Source organism: Triticum aestivum, chromosome 2A (genome assembly GCF_018294505.1).
Source record: "Triticum aestivum cultivar Chinese Spring chromosome 2A, IWGSC CS RefSeq v2.1, whole genome shotgun sequence".
Taxonomy (NCBI): Eukaryota; Viridiplantae; Streptophyta; class Magnoliopsida; order Poales; family Poaceae; genus Triticum; species Triticum aestivum.
Window position 1 is genome coordinate 31,765,843 of NC_057797.1, and position 21,004 is coordinate 31,786,846.

General features: G+C 45.5%; 1 pseudogene; it reads right to left on the reverse strand.

Moving 5' to 3' along the window:
• Nucleotides 1–12,951: 12,951 nt before the first annotated feature.
• Nucleotides 12,952–14,332, reverse strand: LOC123184474 (probable 2-oxoglutarate-dependent dioxygenase AOP1; annotated as a pseudogene).
• Between the last annotated feature and the right edge of the window lie 6,672 nt (nucleotides 14,333–21,004).

Here is a 21,004-nt window from a genome sequence, read left to right on the forward strand (position 1 = left end):
TAGGGGACAAGGAATACCCGCTCCCCCTTACAGGGACTGGGGAAACTCTCCGCTTGCTCCCCGCCATTATAGGTGGCTGATACGTCTCCGTCGTATCTATAATTTTTAATTGTTCCATGCCAATATTATTCAACTTTCATATACTTTTGGCAACTTTTTATACTATTTTTGGGACTAACATATTGATCCAGTGCCCAATGCCAGTTCCTGTTTGTTGCATGTTTTTTGTTTCGCAGAATATCCATATGAAACGGAGTCCAAACGGAATAAAAACTGACGGATATTTTTTTGGAATATATATGATTTTTGGGAAGAAGAATCCACGCGAGACGATGCTCGAGGGGCCCACGAGGTAGGGGGCACGCCCCAGGGTGTCAGGCGCGCCCCTGACCCTCGTGGCCACCCCGTAAGGCGGTTGGTGCCCTTCTTTCACCACAAGAAAGCTGATTTCCAAATAGATATCATGTCAAAATTTCAGCCCAATCGGAGTTACGGATCTCCAGGAATATAAGAAACGGTGAAAGGGAAGAATCTGGGAACGCAGAAACAGAGAGAGACAGAGAGACAGATCCAATCTCGGGAGCCCCTCCCGTGTCATGGAGGCCATGGACCAGAGGGGAAACCCTTCTCCCATCTAGGGAGGAGGTCAAGGAATAAGAAGAAGGAGGGGGGCTCTCTCCCCCTCGCTTCCGGTGGCACCGGAGTGCCACCGGGGGCCATCATCATCACCGCGATCTACACCAACACCTCCGCCATCTTCACCAACATCTCCATCACCTTCCCCCCTCTATCTACAGCGGTCCACTCTCCCGCAACCCGCTGTACCCTCTACTTGAACATGGTGCTTTATGCTTCATATTATTATCCAATGATGTGTTGCCATCCTATGATGTCTGAGTAGATTTTCGTTGTCCTATCGGTGGTTGATGAATTGCTATGATTGATTTAATTTGCTTGTGGTTATGTTGCTGTCCTTTGGTGCCCATCATATGATTGCGCGCGTGGATCACACCGTAGGGTTAGTTGTATGTTGATAGGACTATGTATTGGAGGGCAAGAGTGACAAAAGCTTCAACCTAGCATAGAAATTGATGCATACGGGATTGAAGGGGGACCAATATATCTTAATGCTATGGTTGGGTTTTACCTTAATGAACATTAGTAGTTGCGGATGCTTGCTAATAGTTCCAATCATAAGTGCATAGAATTCCAAGTAAGGGATGACATGCTAGCAGTGGCCTCTCCCACATAATACTTGCTATCGGTCTAGTAAAGTAGTCAATTGCTTAAGGGACAATTTCGCAACTCCTACCACCACTTTTCCACACTCGCTATATTTACTTTATTGTTTCTTAACCTAAACAGCCCCTACCTTTTATTTACTTGCTCTTTATTATCTTGCAAACCTATCCAACAACACCTACAAAGTACTTCTAGTTTCATACTTGTTCTAGGTAAAGCGAACATCAAGCGTGCGTAGAGTTGTATCGGTGGTCGATAGAACTTGAGGGAATATTTGTTTTGCCTTTAGCTCCTCGTTGGGTTCGACACTCTTACTTATTGATAACTGTTGCGATCCCCTATACTTGTGGGTTATCAAGACCTTTTTCTGGCGCCATTGCCGGGGAGCAATAGCGTGGGGTGAATATTCTCGTGTGTGCTTGTTTGCTTTATCACTAAGTAATTTTTATTTGCTGTTCTTAGTTGTTTCATATCTTTAGTTATGGGTAGGAAACGCAAAATACCAAAAAAAATTAGTTGTATCTACTGAACCAATGGTTGAAGAACCAATCAAAATCTATCACACTGCTGAAGCTTATTACTTGGATCATATTCGATCCCTCTGTGCTCGTGCTGAAACCCCAACTAGTTTAGTTGAGGGCAAATCTTTAGATGAGCATGCTTGTTATGTGCGACACCGTATATCTGAAAAAGGGAAACTATTATGGGGTCAAATTCAACGATTGCAATGCTATTCTTGGAATCTATGTGAAATATATGATTTTACTTGTTGTTCTGAAAACCCTAAGAAACACCTTCCATACCAATGTGAGTTTATTGATAATGGAATCTTATCTTCATATGCTAAGGGTGTTTATAATTACTATGATGTTCAACAAATTGAAGAATTTGTTGCTTTTAAGGGTGCTTTTGAAATTGCTTCTTTGATTGAAAAGTATGATGCTACTCTTTACAAATCTGAAAAAATTTCTATACATAAATATTGCTATGATAATTATGCTTCTAATCCCTATGTTGAACCATATATTGAGTACTACTCTGCTGTCCAAGAAGAGACTAATATTTTGCAGGAGTCTATGGAAGAAGAAGTTGATGACACTGTGAGCTCATTGGATGAAAAAGATGAGGAGGAGAGAGAAGAACAAAAGGAGGAAGAGCGGATTGATCACCCGTGCCCACCTTCTAATGAGAGTAACTCTTCAACTCATACATTGTTTAATTCCCCTTCATGCTTACCGAAGGATGATTGCTATGATGACTGTTATGATCCCGTTGATTCTTTTGAAATATCCCTTTTTGATGATGCTTGCTATACTTGTGGCCAAGATGCCAATATGAATTATGCTTATGGAGATGAACTTGCTATAGTTCCTTATGTTAAACATGAAATTGTTGCTATTGCACCCACGCATGATAGTCCTATTATCTTTTTGAATTCTCCAAACTACACTATATCGGAGAAGTTTGCACTTATTAAGGATTACATTGATGGGTTGCCTTTTACCGATGCACATGATGATTTTGATGAGTATAATATGCATGTGCTTGCTGCTCCTACTTGCAATTATTATGAGAGAGGAACTATATCTCCACGTCTCTATGTTTCCAACATGATAAAATTGCAAGAAACTGTTTATACTATGCATTGGCCTTTACTAGGTATGCATGAATTGTTCTTTTATGACATGCCGATGCATAGGAAGAGAGTTAGACTTCGTCATTTCTTGATATATGTTGCTTTGTGCTCACTACTAAATTACAAATCATTGTTAATTAAAATTGGCTTTGATATACCTTGGGATCCGGGTGGATTCACTACTTGAGCACTATATGCCTAGCTTAATGGCTTTAAAGAAAGCGCTGCCAGGGAGACAACCCAGAAGTTTTAGAGAGTCATTTATTTCTGTTGAGTGCTTTCATATAGTTTAAAAACAACAAAAATAAAGAGGGGAACCCAAAACTTTTTCAAAAAGGAAAGCGAAAGTGAGAAAGACAAGCATTGTTGAAGTGGGAGAGCTCCTTGAACTTTGTTCATGCTCACGGCAACTTTGTGAATCTTGATTACAGAAAATTTTCAATAAATATAATTATCCCCTTGTACAATTCCATTGTATTATAAAAATAATGTGCCAAGGTTTGCCTTTAGGATGTTTACATTTGCTTGATGGTTTGTACGGTGCAGGACAAAAACTTTGGCTGTAGTGCGTGATTTTACATTTTTAGCTGGAACGTCAAATGGTTCTAATTCTTTTTTCACTGTCTTCCTATACAAATTTTTTATTTTTCCTAATTTTGGTAGTATTTTTCAAGTATCAGAAGTATGGTGAATGTTCAGATTTCTACAGACTGTTCTGTTTTAGACAGATTCTATTTTTGATGCATAGTTTGCTTGTTTTGATGAAACTATCAATTTATATCAGTGGATTAAGCCATGAAAAAGTTATATTACAGTTGACACAATGCAAAAACAAAATATGAATTAGTTTGCAACAGTACTTAGAGTAGTGATTTGCTTTATTATACTAACGGATCTTACCGAGTTTTCTGTTGAAGTTTTGTGTGGATGAAGTGTTCGATGATCGAGAAGGTCTCGATGTGAGAAGAAGGAAGAGAGGCAAGAGCTCAAGCTTGGGGATTCCCGAGGCACCCCAAGTAAATATTCAAGGAGACTCAAGCGTCTAAGCTTGGGGATGCTGGGGAGGCATCCCCTCTTTCTTCAACAAATTTCGGTATGTTTTCGGATTCGTTTCGTTCATGCGATATGTGCAAGTCTTGGAGCGTCTTTTGCATTTAGGTTTTTATTTTTCTTTTATGCACCATGCTGGTATGAGATAGTCCTTGGTTGATTTATAGAATGCTCTTTGCACTTCACTTTTTTTTGAGTATAGCTTTATAGAATGCTTCATGTGCTTCACTTATATCATTTGAAGTTTGGATTGTCTGTTTCTCTTTACATAGACAACCGCCATTTATAGAATGCTCTTTTGCTTCACTTAGATTTGTTAGAGCATGGGCATATCTTTTGTAGAAAGAATTAAACTCTCTTGCTTCACTTATATCTATTTAGAGAGATGACAGGAACTGGTCATTCACATGGTTAGTCATAAAATCCTACATAAAACTTGTAGATCACCGAATATGATATGTTTGATTCCTTGCAATAGTTTTGCGATATAAATATGGTTATATTAGAGTCATGCTAGCGGGTAGTTGTGGATTGTAGAAATACTTGTGTTGAGGTTTGTGATTTCCGTAGCATGCACGTATGGTGAACCGTTATGTAACGAAGTCGGAGCATGATTTATTTATTGATTGTCTTCCTTATGAATGGCGGTCGGGGACGAGCGATGGTCTTTTCCTACCAATCTATCCCCCTAGGAGCATGCGCGTAGTACTTTGTTTCGATGACTAATAGATTTTTGCAATAAGTATGTGAGTTCTGTATGACTAATGTTGAGTCCATGGATTATACGCACTCTCACCCTTCCATCATTGCTAGCCTCTCTAGTACCGCGCAACTTTCGCCGGTACCATAAACCCACCATATACCTTCCTCAAAACAGCCACCATACCTACCTATTATGGCATTTCCATAGCCATTCCAAGATATATTGCCATGCAACTTCCATCATCATCATATACATGACTTGAGCATTCATTGTCATATTGCTTTGCATGGTCGTAATATAGCTAGCATGATGTTTTCATGGATTGTCTGTTTTTTGATGTCATTGCTACGCTAGATCATTGCACATCCCGGTACACGGCTAGAGGCATCCATATAGAGTCATACTTTGTTCTAGATATCGAGTTGTAAGTAAATAAAAGTGTGATGATCATCATTATTAGAGCATTGCCCCAGTGAGGAAAGGATGATGGAGACTATGATTCCCCCACAAGTCGGGATGAGACTTCAGACGAAAAAAAATAAAAAAATAAAAAGAGAGAGAAAGGCCCAAAAAAAGAGAAAAGAAAGAAAACAAAACAAAAAAATGAGAGAAAAAGATAGAAGGGGCAATGCTACTATCCTTTTTCCACACTTGTGCTTCAAAGTAGCACCATGTTCTTCATATAGAGAGTCTCTTGAGTTATCACTTTCATATACTAGTGGGAATTTTCATTATAAAACTTGGCTTGTATATTCCGATGATGGGCTTCCTCAAATGCCCGAGGTCTTCATGAGCAAGCAAGTTGGATGCACACCCACTTAGTTTCAGTTAGAGCTTTCATACACTTATAGCTCTAGTGCATCCGTTGCATGGCAATCCCTACTCACTCACATTGATATCTATTGATGGGCATCTCCATAGCCCGTTGATACGCCTATTTGATGTGAGACTATCTTCTCCTTTTTGTCTTCTCCACAACCACCATTCTATTCCACCTATAGTGCTATGTCCATGGCTCACGCTCATGTATTGCGTGAAAGTTGAAAAAGTTTGAGAACGTCAAAAGTATGAAACAATTGCTTGGCTTGTCATCGGGGTTGTGCATGATGTGAATATTTTGTGTGGTGAAGATGGAGCATAGCCAGACTATATGATTTTGTAGGGATAACTTTCTTTGGCCATGTTATTTTGAAAAGACATGATTGCTTCATTAGTGGGCTTGAAATATTATTGTCTTTATGTCAAAAGATAGATTATTGCTTTGAATCACTCGTGTCTTAATATTCATGCCATGATTAGACATATGATCAAGATTATGCTAGGTAGCATTCCACATCAAAAATTATCTTTTTTATCATTTACCTACTCGAGGACGAGCAGGAATTAAGCTTGGGGATGCTGATACGTCTCCGTCGTATCTATAATTTTTTATTGTTCCATGCCAATATTATTCAACTTTCATATACTTTTGGCAACTTTTTATACTATTTTTGTGACTAACATATTGATCCAGTGCCCAGTGCCAGTTCCTGTTTGTTGCATGTTTTTTATTTCGTAGAATATCCATATCAAACGGAGTCCAAACGGAATGAAAACTGACGGAGATTTTTTTTGGAATATATATGATTTTTGGGAAGAAGAATCCATGCGAGACGATGCTCGAGGGGCCCACGAGGTACGGGGCGCGCCCCAGGGTGTCAGGCGCGCCCCTGACCCTCATGGCCACCCCGTAAGGCGGTTGGTGCCCTTCTTTCGCCGCAAGAAAGCTAATTTCCGGATAGAGATCATGTCAAAATTTCAGCCCAATCGAAGTTACGGATCTCCGGGAATATAAGAAACGGTGAAAGGGAAGAATATGGGGACGCAGAAACAGAGAGAGACAGAGAGACATATCCAATCTCGGAGGGGCTCTCGCCCCTCCTGTGCCATGGAGGCCATGGACCAGAGGGGAAACCCTTATCCCATCTAGGGAGGAGGTCAAGGAAGAAGAAGAAGAAGGAAGGGGCTCTCTCCCCCTCGCTTCCAGTGGCACCGGAGTGCCACCGGGGGCCATCATCATCACCACGGTCTACACCAACACCTCCACCATCTTCACCAACATCTCCATCACCTTCCCCCTCTATCTACAGCGGTCCACTCTCCCGCAACCCACTGTACCCTCTACTTGAACATGGTGCTTTATGCTTCATATTATTATCCAATGATGTGTTGCCATCCTATGATGTCTGAGTAGATTTTCGTAGTCCTATCGGTGGTTGATGAATTGCTATGATTGATTTAATTTGCTTGTGGTTATGTTGCTGTCCTTTGGTGCCCATCATATGATTGCGCGCGTGGATCACACCCTAGGGTTAGTTGTATGTTGATAGGACTATGTATTGGAGGGCAAGAGTGACAGAAGCTTCAACCTAGCATAGAAATTGATGCATACAGGATTGAAGGGGGACCAATATATCTTAATGCTATGGTTGGGTTTTACCTTAATGAACATTAGTAGTTGTGGATGCTTGCTAATAGTTCCAATTATAAGTGCATAGAATTCCAAGTAAGGGATGACATGCTAGCAGTAGCCTCTCCCACATAATACTTGCTATCGGTCTAGTAAAGTAGTCAATTGCTTAAGGGACAATTTCGCAACTCCTACCACCACTTTTCCACACTCGCTATATTTACTTTATTGTTTCTTAACCTAAACATCCCCTACCTTTTATTTACTTGCTCTTTATTATCTTGCAAACCTATCCAACAACACCTACAAAGTACTTCTAGTTTCATACTTGTTCTAGGTAAAGCGAACATCAAGCATGCGTAGATTTGTATCGGTGGTCGATAGAACTTGAGGGAATATTTGTTCTACCTTTAGCTCCTCGTTGGGTTCGACACTCTTACTTATCGGAAACTGTTGCGATCCCCTATACTTGTGGGTTATCAGTGGCGAGCCTGGCTCGGACGGGGACCATATACGCTGGAGGAAGAAATCCCCGGGTCTGCAACTCTACTAATAGACTGTGCGGGACGGAACACTTCTCCCAATCACCGGGCTTAGGGCTACGGGGGTGGGAGGAGGAGCTGCGGTGGTCGGCCATGATGGAATGGATTTTTTCCGAGCGCGCTTCGATGGATTCTCGCCGTGGAAGGATGGTGTGGATTGGATCTAAGAATCCCCATCCCTTTAATAGACAATTTATTTACCTGGCTAGGGGGGCGAATGCAAAAACTCCCTGGCTCCTCGCATTCGCTCGACGCGTGGAAGATGGCCCTTATTGGGCACAGAAGCCAAGAAGTCCAACATTTATGGGAGCCGGACACTACTTAACAAATATTCAACATTTGGAGAAGAACCCGCCTTGCAATGCTGAAGACAATACTGCGCGCCAGACTCATTGTCATTGAAGCCTGGTTCAGGGGCTACTGAGGGAGTCCTGGATTAGGGGGTCTCCGGACAGCCGGACTATATCCTTTGGCCGGACTGTTGGACTATGAAGATACAAGATTGAAGACTTCGTCTCATGTCTAGATGGGACTCTCCTTGGCGTGGAAGGCAAGCTAGGCAATATGGATATGTATATCTCCTTCCTTGTAACCGACCTTGTGTAACCCTAGCCCCCTCCGGTGTCTATATAAACCGGAGGGTTTTAGTCCGTAGGACAACAGACAATCATACCATAGGCTAGCTTCTAGGGTTTAGCCTCTCTGATCTCGTGGTAGATCAAATCTTGTAATACTCCTATCATCAAAAACAATCAAGCAGGACGTAGGGTATTACCTCCATCAAGAGGGCCCGAACCTGGGTCAACATCGTGTCCCCTGCCTCCTGTTACCATCCGCCTTAGACGCACAGTTCAGGACCCCCTACCCGAGATCCGCCGGTTTTGACACCGACACTCGTCGCGCGGAAGAGTGGAGGGCGCGCGGCATCGGAGGCCACAATACGGCCGTTGTGGTCGCCCGAGCAGCGAGTAGAGCCACACGGAGGAAGCCCCATCGTCCTCTTCAGGTGGCGATTGTGGAGAAGGCGAGCTTTTTCTTGGCCGGCCTCGAGCGCCTTCGTCAAGGCCAGCTCGAATCCATTGACAGGCACGGACGTGGCCGTGGCCGTGAGCCGCGCGGGCGCCTCGATGACTAGGGCGGTGATGCGGGAGCACCGGTGCGGCTGTCGCAGATTTGGGAGCGACGCCACGCAACCTTGTCGATCAAGGAGCGCCATCGCTGCCGCACGCGGCTCACTATGGTGGTATTGGAGAGGAGCTGAGGGGATGGGAGAGCGTGGGGGCGTCGACCGGGGAGAGTATGTGGCGGCGCAAAAGGAGGCACCTTCGCAGCGAACGGGGAGAAGTCAAGCTGGTGGGGGGAGGGGAGAAGTGGACGCCGTCGCCGTCATTTGGCGGTGAAGTGGAGGAGGCATCGGCGGAGTGGGAGGGAGGGAGGGAGTGAGAAAATGGAGTCGCGGCGGCCGACATTGGGATGGATCGGGGATTGATTGTGCCTCGTTGGTTGGTTGGTTGGTTGGTTTGGGCTGCTGTTTTGGTTGATCGATACAAGCATTCATTCATTTTGGTGTTGGTGTGAGAGAAGAGAAGAGGGCACGGATGGCTAAGGCGCTGATTGGTCCGTTGGGTAGTCACGCGGATTCATACCCTTTTCTTGTCAATCCCAGCCACCTATCCATTCATCCATCCATCCATCCATAAGTGGGAAATAGAAGATGCGGAGGAGCCACAACTCGGGATCCGTAACTGCCCAGAAAAAGAATCCAGGCATAGTGAGGTGATCACAAATTTGAGTTGGGACAGAAAACACGACTCGCATCAACCGCCTTCTGCGCACGCCACGCGTCACGGTGGGGCCGCCAGTTGACCAGCCTTATCTCCTCGTCTCCCGTGGTCACGAGAACCACTCATTCTTTTGAACGAGCTCGATTCCCTTTTCTGTCCCGCACCTCTTGCCAGCTCTCTCTGCCATGGCTCCGCCCAAGCTCTGCCCTCGAGTCCACACGCGGTGCTGCGATGCGGGCTCGTCGGCGGCTGCAACGCATTCCTCGTTGCAGCACCACTCAATTTTTCATAGAGCTCGATCCCCTGTTTGTCCCTCACCTCTCGCCATGGCTGTTGCCCAAGCTCTCTCCACCATGGTTGTTGCCCAAGATATCTCCGCCATGGCCTACTGCCTAAGCTCCAAGCACTGCTTCCCAAGTTCAACACACTGGTGTTGCGATGCGGCTCGTCAGCGTGCTGCAAGGAAGCCTCATTTTTGGTGACTGGTCTTGTCGGCATTGCGCAATGCATCGCTCGGCGACGGCTGACGGTCCTGCGATGCAACGTTCGACGGTGCTGCAGGCGCTACGACATGGCGATTGTCGGGTGCTGCCGGTTGTGCAACGCAGCCTCGTCGTTGACTCGGTGCTGGAATGCGGCGCTCATTGGGGGCTGCCGGTGCTGCAACGCAGCCCCGTCAGTGATTCCCTGCTGCGACATGGTGCTCGTCGGTGCCGACTGCCGATGTTGTGACGCGGAGCATGTCGGCGTTGTCGGCGCTGCTATGCAGCACTCGTGAGGCTACGCTGCACTGCAACAAGGGGTGCTGCGACCAAAGAATCTCGTTGGCGACCGAAGATGTAAGGCGAGCTGCAATGCTACTTGTGTGGCGCCAGGACATCCTGATCTTGCCAGCGATAGAAACTGCAATGCAACGGGCTGTTTTGCTGTGGGGGAGTTGACCGGTGGTTTGTGGTGGCTGCTGGAAAGCGATAATGGTGCATGGCCAGTGCAGATACATGAGAGGAGGGGAGGACTGAGTTGTTGACGAGCGAGCGACGGCCGACGGCTTCAATCAAACGGCTGCGCAACTCTCATCGAACGGCTGGCGAGGCGGTTTAGAATTTGCCTCCTGTCAACCGGATGACGCGTAGAGCTGGCTATAAATATAAGAGTGTTCAGATCAACACTCTTATATTTCTTTACAGAGAAAGTAGTTTTGAAATGAGCTTGACTTTAAATCAAACCATTACATATTGAAAAGTTATGCAAACATACACATATAAACGACATAATAATTAGAGCTTAGGAAAACACTTCAAGCCCTAAGGTTATTTGAAAAAATATAGCATTTTTATAAACTTTATTTTGGGCATTATAAATTTTCCCTATAAATTAATTTAGGGTTATAAATAATTCCCAAAATATTTATGAACTCCCAAAAAAATATTATATTATAACATTCCAACCCTTTTTATACTAAATGAATCATATTACCTTCTCTCATTTGATTTTGTTTTTGAGGTGGTCTTTTACATAATAAAACCCAAATAAGATCCAAAATTAATATATGGGAAAGACCTTTAATTCTCTGTTGTTTAATATTCAAGAAACACAAGCAAGTTTTATTTTTTTTCTAATTTAACTAACTAACATTCTAAAATTTTGAAAAAAAATGGGATGTTGCATCGTTGCTGCTAGCATGTTGTTGATGTCAAAACCGACAGACCTCGGGTAGGGAGGCCCGAGCTGTGAGATCGGATCGATGTGTAACAAGAGATGAGGGACACGCTGCTTTTACCCAGGTTCAGACCCTCTTAAAGGAGGTAAAACTCCGTGTCCTGCTCTTGCTTATATTATGAATGTATCAAAGTACAGAGTTGATCTACCTGGAGATCATGAGTTGTGGACTAAACCCTAGTGGTAATGGTGATGATGATTCTATTGGCACATCGTATCAAAACAGAAATTGTGCCCCGCATTTTAGGGGATATCATCAGTTAATTGTTTCACCCAATGCGGCCATAACGGCACGACTAGCCGAAACGTGGCGATTTTTACGGCATAGCGGAGGGGACGCTTCGTCTTTTACTGACTTATAAAGAATAGGGCGACCAATCCTTTCTCCCATGCTCTCCTTCTACTCCAACACCCTCCAAGCTCTCACACCCCCAATCCGTTTTCAAGCCTAAAACTTTCTCTAATCTTCCGCATCTCGCGCCAATGGCCGACACAGATCTGAAGGGGCTAGGCGGAGAGAACCTTTTTCCATCTTCAGAGAGTCTGTGCCGTCTCGACTTCCTGAATAGGACACAAACCTTAGACAAACCCGAAAAAAACACCTAAAAAGGGAGTAGGAGCCCTCCCACCGGTGAGGGTTGGGATCCAGCACACCTCCATGGCCCTAAGGCCACATAAGATTAGGCAAATTGGTGGTGGCGACAGGAGTTGGTGCCACTCGTGGGTAGGAGGTGTTTTGGGTGTGACCGGTGTTGTTGCCTTTGGCTCCAGTATAATCTGTAATAAACATAGCACGAGCGAGAATTGACATGATGTAAATTTCTTCCATTGTAATAACCATTTGCTATAGTGAAAAAACATTAGAGTGGAGATATTGCTTCTGAATAATCCATGGACTTTTTGAGCTAAATGAAAATATTAGGAAATTGAGCTAAACGAAGTAGGCAACATGAAGACAGACTGTAGGAAAGTCGTGACAGAGCCTGGCATAGGCCCTTATTGTGGGGTGCCCATGTGTACTTCGAGGAGGAGAGCCTTGCAAGAGCACATCCACATCTTCATTTTGAACTTAAGCATCGATCACTCTCTGAAATCCTGCCATTTTGTCCATTAAATGTCCTGATTTCCACCATTATTCCAAAATATGTTGCTAGAATCTTGTATGATGTGATTTTCATGTCTAATCATGAGTACAAAAACATTATGTAAACATGTGTGCATCGTGACAACAAGTCACTTTGTGTCGGTGGCAGTCCTAGGATCTCGGGACGGGGGGTGCTACGGTTTACAAAACAATTGCACATTTCATAACTTCAATACACCAGTTCAATTTGCGAAAATCTACACAACAGATACTCAAATAGTATAGCTTTTAAACATTATCATAATTTCAAAAGTAGTCTCAAAATAGCATTAAGGTATTAGATGATTGGTGTTAAGTACATAGTACAGATTATTCCATGGCTCCCCTCTAGTGCACCCGGGATAACGAATTGACCAAGTTGCCATCGTGGCTGTGACAAGCCTAGTGATAAATCACTGCTAGTATAATTATTCGGTAATGTCAAAATCTGACGCCAATTTATAAGCATGGCAAATTGGAAGATTTTTATGGTAATTTGCGTTGGCTTTTCAAGCACGGCATTTTCTGCGGTAAAATGAATCGATGCAGATTTGCAATGCTCGCTAACTAAACTTGTCATCATCGGCAAATATAAATTAACATAAAAATGTTTGATTTGTCATGGTCAAATGTCTCACGTCGGATTTGCAGTGGAGTCCTGAATATTATGAAGATCTTTAACAAGATAACATCTGAACAAAACTGAAAGCGTAAGGAAACATTATTCATCATTCGACCGATAAACCTAAGCCATTGGAGAGCGTACGTGCTCAACTGTGTAAGCACAGGCGAAAGTAAAGGGAAAATGTTGCATGCAGAGTTTCTTCCGTGGTCGTTGGTCTATCTTCGTCAGTTAATCCATCACACAGCTGGGTCCATCTTTGGCTACTCCGCAGAACGCCATGAGCGCGTGCGCGTCGCCGGATTTGCGGCCTTCCTCCGAGTACTTGAAGGCGCAGTACTCGTAGGGATCGCAGGTACGGTATACCAGTGGGTGGTCCTCGTCGACGAGCTGCTCCATGGCCCGCACCGTGGAGCCTTGGGTGGGCATGCAGCCCAGCAGCGCGGAGAAGCGCTCGCGGTTGCTCGGCGTCCTGACGCGGTGGAGGCAGGCCCGCACCCGTCCGTTGGTCACCACCTGCAGCCAGACGTTTATTAACAGTTCAGCACACATACACGGTAGCGGGGAAGAGGGGTGCATGTCAGGCTTTACGTTGAGCAGCTAGCCGGCGACGATGACGACCGTGTCCGGCTCGGGGGGCACGGCGAACCAGCTGCCGTCCTTGAGCTGCACCTCCAGGCCCTCCACCTCGTGCTGCACGATCGTGGTGGTCATGTTGTACTCACGGTGCTCCGGCAGGCTCACCTTGGCCGTGTTCTCCTCCGGGCAGATGCCGTAGTAGGACATCCGGAAGCTGTAGCAGAGCTGGTCGCGGTGCGAGTCGAGGGCGTGCTCGTCCCGGACGCCCAGGCCTTCCAAGACCATCCTCGTCACCGTCTTCTCCAGGCTGACAGCATTCTTGGCGAACTCCCCGACCGTGTCACTGGAGTGACACAACAACAATGTTGGGATCCATGCACGTCAAAAACACATTGCATATGTACAGATTGAGCGATCAAGAATCATGTGGTAGCTAGTCTAGTCTCTCTCACCAGAAGGCGGGGTTGCCCTGCGGCCAGAGCAGACCGGCGAAGTCGCTGATGTGGACGGCGTCGGTGATGTCCTTGATGCGCATGCTCTCGTACGCCATGCCGGGTATCTGCCCGATGTACCCTCTGTACTGCACGTCGCTGTTGACGTTGCGCTGCTTGGCCTCCGCGGGGAGCGCGAACAGCTCCGGCATGGCGCGGCCGAACAGCGCCTGCCGGATGTCCTCGTCCAGCCCGACGTGCTGGACATGGACCATGGCGCAGCCGTGCGCCACCATGGACGTGGTCACCGCGTCCCGGGCTTCGTCCCACCCTGGCCGGCCAGGCTCCAGCCCTCGGAGGTCGACCTTGGTGATCTCCTTCAACTGCTGCTCAGGGCTGGCCGGCATTCTTTGTTTCGTACGTGAATTAGTCTCGTGTGTTCGATCGGAACGTTCCCTTGGATGTTGGTGTGAATTGCTTGATCGTAGCAATTTATAGCATTAAGCAATTTTACGACGGAGAAAGTAATTAAATATAGATAGGTAGTGGTCAACACTAGCCGGCATTCTTGGTTTCGTGCATGAATTCGTCTTCTCTTGGATGTTGGTGTGAATTGCTTAATCGTAGCAATTTATAGCAGTGTGTGTATAATACTTCCTTTGTCTCAAAATAATCAAAGACACTTTTTTGGGAATGGAGTAGGTAGAAGTCAGCAGATGGTCATGTGCCCTAATAAATGTTTTTATGTTTTTTGCAAATGGCCTGTTGCTAGTTTGCTAGCCATGAAGGCGTTGTCGGCCTCCAACAGCATACGGAGGTTTATCCACGCATCGCTGCCAAGGTGGTAGGTCTCAGAGGTGCCTTTCTTATCACCAAACATCTTGTTTGATCTTCACAATCCATCCTATTCATCAGTTCATCAAGATCATCACCGAGTAATCCTCCTCTGAAAACCAGGGCACTTCTTCAAGATCCTCTCCCTTTCCTAAATCCAATCTTTTCTACGGTAAGGATGGAATCTAGGTTGGATACGAAAACTAGTAGTGAGTGGTAGTTGTCTGACTTGCAGTTGCAACGATAGATAAGGCATGCATAGATCTGCAATTGAACATATTAGACTTAGGGTTTGGTTTGGGTCGGCTTAACCTCTAGAGGTGGCCTGGTACATATATTTGTATGAGGGACATGTACAAATACAAAGTATGTATGGAAGCTACAAACTAGCCTAAATACAAAGTCTAACACCCTCCCTCAATCTCAACCGGTGTCTCGTAGGTTGAGATTGCGCCGGCAAACCTCAAACAAAGGTAATGGCAACGGCTTCGTGAAGGTGTTTGCAAGTTGATCTTTAGAAGAGATAAACTTGATCTGAAGTTGTTTATGTGCAACACGTTCCCTGACAAAATGATAATCAACTTCGATGTGCTTTGTTCGTGCATGAAATACTGGATTAGAAGAAAGGTATGTAGCACTAACATTGTCACACCAAAGAATCGATGGCTGTGGTTGAGGGACCCTCAACTCACGAAGCAATGATTGTACCCATATTAGCTCTGCTGTCGCATTGGCTACAGCTTTGTACTCAGCCTCAGTACTACTGCGAGAAACCGTAGCCTGTTTGCGGGCACGCCAAGCGATCAAGTTGGGACCAAGAAACATAGCATATCCCCCCGTAGAGCGCCGATCATCAGGATTACCTGCCCAGTCAGCATCCGAAAAAGCAGAGATAATACCAGATGGAGCTGGCTGAAGGTGCAAGCGATATGAGGCTGTAAGACGAACATAGCGAAGAATGCATTTGACAGGAGACCAGTGGGAATCACGAGGTGAATGAAGGTACTGACAAACACGATTAACCGCAAAGGAAATGTCTGGTCTAGTAATAGTCAGGTACTGTAGACCACCAACAAGACTACGATATGTAGTGGCATCATCGGGAGAAAGAAGTGCACCAGTTGTTGGAAATATGCCCTAGAGGCAATAATAAAATGGTTATTATTATATTTCTTTGTTCATGATAATTGTCTATTGTTCATGCTATAATTGTGTTATCCGGAAATCGTAATACATGTGTGAATACATAGACCACAACACGTCCCTAGTGAGCCTCTAGTTGACTAGCTCGTTGATCAAAAGATAGTCATGATTTCCTGACTATGGACATTGGATGTCATTGATAATGGGATCACATCATTAGGAGAATGATGTGATGGACAAGACCCAATCCTAAGCATGGCTCAAAGATCGTGTAGTTCGTTTGCTGTAGCTTTTTCGAATGTCAAGTATCATTTCCTTAGACCATGAGATTGTGCAACTCCCGGATACCGTAGGAGTGCCTTGGGTGTGCCAAACGTCACAACGTAACTGGGTGACTATAAAGATACACTACAGGTATCTCCGAAAGTGGCTGTTGGGTTGGCACGAATCAAGACTGGGATTTGTCACTCCGTATGACGGAGAGGTATCTCTGGGCCCACTCGGTAATGCATCATCATAATGAGCTCAATGTGACCAAGTGGTTGATCACGGGATCATGCATTACGGCACGAGTAAAGTGACTTGCCGGTAACGAGATTGAACGAGGTATTGGGATACCGACGATCGAGTCTCGGGCAAGTAACGTACCGATTGACAAAGGGAATTGTATACGGATTGATTGAATCCTCGACATCGTGGTTCATCCGATGAGATCATCGTGGAGCATGTGGGAGCCAACATGGGTATCCAGATCCCGCTGTTGGTTATTGACCGGGGAGTCGTCTCGGTCATGTCTGCATGTCTCCCGAACCCGTAGGGTCTACACACTTAAGGTTCGGTGACGCTAGGGCTGTAGAGATATTAGTATGCAGTAACCCGAAAGTTGTTCGGAGTCCCGGATGAGATCCCGGACGTCACGAGGAGTTCCGGAATGGTCCGGAGGTAAATATTTATACATAGGAAGTCTAGTTTCGGCCATCGGGAAGGTTTCGGGGGTCGTCGGTATTGTACCGGGACCACCGGAAGGGTCCCGGGGGTCCACCGGGTGGGTCCACCTATCCTGGAGGGCCCCATGGGCTGAATTGGGAGGGGAACCAGCCCCTAGTGGGCTGGTGCACCCCCCCCCCCTTGGGCCTCCCCTGCGCCTAGGGTTGGGAAACCCTAGGGGTGGGGGCGCCCCCCACTTGGCTTGGGGGGGAAGCCATCCCTTGGCCGCCGCCCCCTTGGAGATCCGTCTCCCTAGGGCCAGCGCCCCCCCCCCAAGGCCCCTATATAAAGAGGGGGGAGGGAGGGCAGCCGCACCCTTGCTCTTGGCGCCTCCCTCTCCCTCCGTAACACCTCTCCTCCCCACTTGCGCTTGGCGAAGCCCTGCCGGGATCCTGCTGCATCCACCACCACGCCGTCGTGCTGCTGGATCTTCATCAACCTCTCCTTCCCCCTTGCTGGATCAAGTTGGAGGAGACGTCTTCCCAACCGTACGTGTGTTGAACGCGGAGGTGCCGTCCGTTCGGCACTTGGTCATCAGTGATTTGGATCACGTCGAGTACGACTCCATCAACCCCGTTCTCTTGAACGCTTCCGCGCGCGATCTACAAGGGTATGTAGATGCACTCCTCTCTCCCTCGTTGCTATATGACTCCATAGATTGATCTTGGTGATGCGTAGAAAATTTTAAAATTCTGCTACGTTCCTCAAAAGTGGCATCATGAGCTAGGTCTATGCGTAGTTTCTATGCACGAGTAGAACACAAAGTAGTTGTGGGTGTCGATATTGTCAATTATCTTGTCGTTAATAGTCTCATCTTGATTCGGCGGCATTGTGGGATGAAGCGGCCCGGACTGACCTTACATGTACGCTTACGTGAGACTGGTTCCATCGACTGACATGCACTAGTTGCATAAGGTGGCTGGCGGGTGTCTGTCTCTCCCACTTTAGTCGGATCGGATTCGATGAACAGGGTCCTTACGAAGGGTAAATAGAAATTGGCAATTCACGTTGTGGTCTTGGCGTAGGTAAGAAACGTTCTTGCTAGAAACATATAGCAGCCAGTAAAAACTTGCAACAACAATTAGAGGACGTCTAACTTGTTTTTGCAGCAAGTGTTTTGTGATGTGATATGGCCAAAGGATGTGATGAATGATATATGTGATGTATGAGATGATCGTGTTCTTGTAATAGGGATTACGACTTGCATGTCGATGAGTATGACAGCCGGCAGGAGCCATAGGAGTTGTCTTTATTTATTTATAACCTGCGTGTCAACATAAATGTCATGTAATTACTTTACTTTATTGCTAAAGCGTTAGCCATAGTAGTAGAAGTAATAGATGACGAGACAACTTCAAGAAGACACGATGATGGAGATCATGATGATGGAGATCATGGTGTCATGCCGGTGACAGCGATGATCATGGAGCCCCGAAGATGGAGATCAAAAGGAGCAAATGATATTGGCCATATCATGTCACTATTTGATTGCATGTGATGTTTATTATGTTTTACATCTTATTTGCTTAGAACGACGATAGCTTAAATAAGATGATCCCTCGTAATAATTTCAAGAAAGTGTTCCCCCTAACTGTGCACCGTTGTGAAGGTTCGTTGTTTCGAAGCACCACATGATGATCGGGTGTGATAGATTCTAACGTTCGAATACAACAGGTGTAAGCCAGATTTACACACGCAATACACTTAGGTTGACTTGACGAGCCTAGCATGTACAGACATGGCCTCGGAATACAGAAGACCGAAAGGTCGAGCATGAGTCGTATAGAAGATACGATCAACATGAAGATGTTCACGGATGTTGACTAGTCTGTCTCACGTGATGATCGGACACGGCCTAGTTGACTCGGATCATGTTTCACTTAGATGACTAGAGGGATGTCTATCTGAGTGGGAGTTCATTGAGTAATTTGATTAGATGAACTTAATTATCATGAACTTAGTCTAAAATCTTTACAATATGTCTTGTAGATCAAATGGACCATGTTGTCCTCAACTTCAATGCGTTCCTAGAGAAAACGAAGCTGAAAGATGATGGCAGCAACTATACGGACTGGGTCTGGAACCTGAGGATCATCCTCATAGTTGCCAAGAAAGACTATGTCCTAGAAGCACCGCTAGGTAACGCACATGTCCCAAAGAACCAAGACGTTATGAACGCTTGGCAGTCACGTGCCGATGATTACTCCCTCGTCGAGTGCGGCATGCTTTACAGCTTAGAACCGGGGCTCCAAAAGCGTTTTGAGAGACACGGAGCATATGAGATGTTCGAAGAGCTGAAAATGGTTTTCCAAGCTCATGCCCGGGTCGAGAGATATGAAGTCTCCGACAAGTTCTTCAGCTGTAAGATGGAGGAAAATAGTTCTGTCAGTGAGCACATACTCAAAATGTCTGGGTTGCATAACCACTTGACTCAGCTGGGAGTTAATCTCCCGGATGACCCGGTCATTCACAGAATCCTTCAGTCGCTTCCACCGAGCTACAAGAGCTTTGTGATGAACTTCAATATGCAGGGGATGGAAAAGACCATTCCTGAGGTATATTCAATGCTGAAATTAGCGGAGGTAGAAATCAAAACGGAACATCAAGTGTTGATGGTGAATAAAACCACTAAGTTCAAGAAAGGCAAGGGTAAAAAGAACTTCAAGAAGGACGGCAAGGGAGTTGCCGCGCCCGGTAAGCAAGCTGCCGGGAAGAAGCCAAAGAATGGACCCAAGCCCGAGACTGAGTGTTTTTATTGCAAGGAAAGTGGTCACTGGAAGCGGAACTGCCCCAAATATTTAGCGGACAAGAAGGCCGGCAACACTAAAGGTATATGTGATATACATGTAATTGATGTGTATCTTACTAGTACTCATAGTAGCTCTTGGGTATTTGATACCGGTGCGGTTGCTCACATTTGTAACTCAAAGCAGGAGTTGTGGAATAAACGGAGACTCGCGAAGGACGAGGTGACGATGCGCGTCGGGAATGGTTCCAAGGTCGATGGGATCACCGTCGGCACGCTACCTCTACATTTACCTACGGGATTAGTTTTAAACCTCAATAATTGTTATTTAGTGCCAGCTTTGAGCATGAACATTGTATCAGGATCTCGTTTAATTCGAGATGGCTACTCATTTAAATCCGAGAATAATGGTTATTCTATTTATATGAGAGATATATTTTATGGTCATGCTCCGATGGTGAATGGTTTATTCTTAATGAATCTCGAGCGTAATGTTACACATATTCATAGTGTGAATACCAAAAGATGTAAGGTAGAAAATGATAGTCCCACATACTTATGGCACTGCCGCCTTGGTCACATAGGTGTCAAACGCATGAAGAAGCTCCATGCCGATGGACTTTTGGAGTCTCTTGATTACAAATCATTTGACACGTGCGAACCATGCCTCATGGGTAAAATGACCAAGACTCCGTTCTCAGGAACAATGGAGCGAGCAACCAACTTGTTGGAAATCATACATACTGATGTGTGCGGTTCAATGAGTGTTGAGGCTCGCGGTGGCTATCGTTATGTTCTCACCCTCACAGATGACTTGAGTAGATATGGGTATGTCTACTTAATGAAACACAAGTCTGAGACCTTTGAAAAGTTCAAGGAATTTCAGAGTGGGGTTGAGAATCAACGTGACAAGAAAATCAAGTTCTTACGATCAGATTGTGGGGGAGAATACTTGAGTCACGAATTTGGCACACACTTAAGAAAATGTGGAATAGTTTCACAACTCACGCCGCCTGAAACACCTCAGCGTAATGGTGTGTCCGAACATCGTAATCGCACTCTATTGGATATGGTGCGATCTATGATGTCTCTTACCGATCTACCGCTATCATTTTGGGGCTATGCTTTAGAGACTGCCGCATTCACTTTAAATAGGGCTCCGTCGAAATCCGTTGAGACGACACCGTATGAATTATGGTTTGGGAAGAAACCTAAGCTGTCGTTTCTAAAAGTTTGGGGATGCGATGCTTATGTCAAGAAACTTCAACCTGAAAAGCTCGAACCCAAATCGGAAAAATGTGTCTTCATAGGATACCCTAAAGAAACTATTGGGTATACCTTCTACCTCAGATCCGAAGGCAAGATCTTTGTTGCCAAGAATGGGTCCTTTCTAGAGAAAGAGTTTCTCTCGAAA